We start from the raw sequence: 2,990 nt of genomic DNA on the forward strand, positions 1-2,990 counted from the left end.
ACTCTCAAGAGTCTTCAACACCACAGTTCAAAAGCATCAATTCGTTGGTGCTCAGCTTTCTTCACAGTCCAACTCTCACATCCATACATGACCACTGGAAAAACCATAGCCTTAACTAGACGGACCTCTGTTGGCAAAGTAATGTCTCTGCTTTTCAACATGCTATCTAGGTTGGTCATAACTTTCCTTCCAAGGAGTAAGCGTCTTTTAATTTCATGGCTGCAGTCACCATCTGCAGTGATTTTGGAGCCCCCCCAAAATAAAGTCTGACACTGTTTCCACTGTTTCCCCATCTATTTCCCATGAAGTGATGGGACCGGATGCCATGATCTTCATTTTCTGAATGTTGAGCTTTAAGCCAACTTTTTCACTCTCCTCTTTCACTTTCATCAAGAGGCTTTTGAGTTCCTCTTCACTTTCTGCCATAAGGGTGGTGTCATCTGCATATCTGAGGTTATTGATATTTCTCCCAGCAATCTTGATTTCAGCTTGTGCTTGTTCCAGCCCAGTGTTTCTCATGATGTACTCTGCATATAAGTGAAATAAGCAGGGTGACAATATACAGCCTTGACGTACTCCTTTTCCTATTTGGAACCAGTCTGTTGTTCCATGTCCAGTTCTAACTGTTGCTTCCTGACCTGCATATAGGTTTCTCAGAGGCAGGTCAGGTGGTCTGGTATTCCCATCTCTTTCAGAATTTTCCACAGTTACTAAATTTATTTAATACTAAGTAGGTAAAACACTGCACAACTGTTTCAACCTCAAGACAAAAATCACCTTATGGATGAAATGATGATCAATGGCAGAATTGTTGCTTTACCTCACGTGTTTTACCAGGACCATACTGTTCACTAGAGACATATGCATTGAAATACACAGAAGACAATTGTTCTTAGCAAGGGGTAATATAAAATGTATATAGGAAGCAAACCATTTGAAAATTATTTCTATTGTCAAAATAAACAGGCTATTTGTTTGAGGGGTATGCCTCAGTGGAAACCCTTGGATATAAACTCTGGCACTTGATGATTCTGCTGGAGCTTCCCTGGTGGCTCAGGGGTAAAGAACCTGCCTGCCAATGCAGGAGCCACAGGAGACTTGAGTTTGACCCCTGGGTTGGAAAGTTCCCCTGTAGGAGGAAATGGCAATCCATTCTAGTATTCTTGCCTGGAAAATCTCATGGACAGAGGAGCCTGGTATGCTATAGTCCATGGGGTTGCAAAGAGTCAGACATGACTGAGCGTGAGCAGGATGATAATTCTGCTGGACTCTTGAGCCCTCTCTTGCCAGTACCTCTGCCACTCGTACTAATCACTGCACAGCATCAACAGGCACATCCCAGAGGTTCTAATGACAGCCTGGGGATGAGTACAGGGAAATGAGTCAGTGTCCAGTGATGTATAGAGGTTGCTCTTAGTACACAACAAATATATTCATACTTATCCATCTTACTACAAAAAAAATTTATCTCCAAGTGAGAGTACTAAAACCTGTTTGGTAGATGTTATTATCTCTTTCATCTCCAAATCTCAGCATTTTATTATTTTCATATGTTTCATAGGCCTTTCTCTACTATTGCATTATATCCTTCATTAATTAAATGTATATTTCACACTCTTATACAGTTGAAGTGATTACAAAGATTGGAATTTGTATTGCCATCTAAAGTCATACTAAAGATATTTGATTACTACAGCAGGTGGTATTTCCTTTAATTTTGGGGAAGAAGGCAGTAAGAGAGACACGTTATTCTCTGAACTTAAAAATAACTTCTTGACTGTGGCATGCTCCTGAAGCTCAGCGGTCGCTATGGAGCTCTTACAGGGTGAGTACCTCAGACTGTAAGCGCAGCCACGGCGGCCACGGGTGCCTTGTGCGGCGCCGCGGGTGTCACCGACCCTTTGCAGAGCTTGTTACCGGGTGTGGCTCAGATGAGGGAGCTGGTGACTGAGCTCTCCTGCTCTCAGGTACAGCAGGAAGCCCAGGACTGGGTGACGGTGGCTCCCGATGAGGTCTTCGCCGGTGATGATGAAGATGATTCAGAAGATGAAAATAACTCTGATAACAGAACTAACTCGATGGACCATCTGCAAAATGGCAAGATACACCATCTTAACTAGCTTTTATGAAATTTAAAAGACTGCTACCATATCTTATTTACCACACACTGACATTTAAGGAAGACTTGTACTCTAATTTGGAAAGCATTTTTTTTTTCCACCCCTGGGACAATTTTGTTAAAGAGGAAACATGTCTTCTGTTTCCATCAAAGAAAGACATAAATGCTTAGAAATGAATCCCTTTTCTTGGGTGAGAAGTCAGTTTCAGATCATGGAAATAAAATAGACATTTAATAATGTATAATATCCAGTAAGTCGGCAACTGAATTCTTACTTTGTACTTTTTAAATACCCATTGGATTAAATTGTGTTGTGTCTACATCTTTTAGCATCTGCTTCTGTTATAAAAATATATGTCAAAGTTTATGGACAATAACATTTCAAGGAACTGACATGAGCAAGTGATGAAAATGAGGTGTTAAATTTAAAAATGTCAGGTATTTCCTTGGTGGTCAAGTGGCTAAGACTCTGCAATCCCAATACAGGGGGCCTACGTTCCATCCCTGGATGGGGAACTAGATCCTGCAAGCTTCAGCTACAGTTTGCATGCCACAGCTAAAGATGCAGCATGTGGAAATGAAGATCAAAGATTCTGCACATGTGTGTCTAAAACCCGGTGCCGCCAAATAAATTAATTAATTAATTAATTTAAATTTAAGAATGATAATTCCATGTAAGTAGAAGGAAAATGGGAATAGTGAGAAATACTGAAGAGAAGGAGAGCCCTTGAGAAAGACCCAGAAAAACCTTGAATCCACTCCTGAACTCAATGTAGAGATCTGGAGATGATACCACTCAACAGATAGATGTTTAACTTGTACCTTACGAGAGTCAAATTGGGGTGCGCTTTTATGCTGTGATATGCTGTTT

At 40.8% G+C, this 2,990-nt stretch overlaps 1 pseudogene; it reads left to right on the top strand.

Annotated features, from left to right (window-relative positions):
- Positions 1–1,809: 1,809 nt before the first annotated feature.
- LOC113894701 lies at positions 1,810–2,116 on the top strand (annotated as a pseudogene).
- Positions 2,117–2,990: the final 874 nt, after the last annotated feature.

Source organism: Bos indicus x Bos taurus, chromosome 6, assembly GCF_003369695.1.
Source record: "Bos indicus x Bos taurus breed Angus x Brahman F1 hybrid chromosome 6, Bos_hybrid_MaternalHap_v2.0, whole genome shotgun sequence".
In the NCBI taxonomy this organism is placed as follows: Eukaryota; Metazoa; Chordata; class Mammalia; order Artiodactyla; family Bovidae; genus Bos; species Bos indicus x Bos taurus.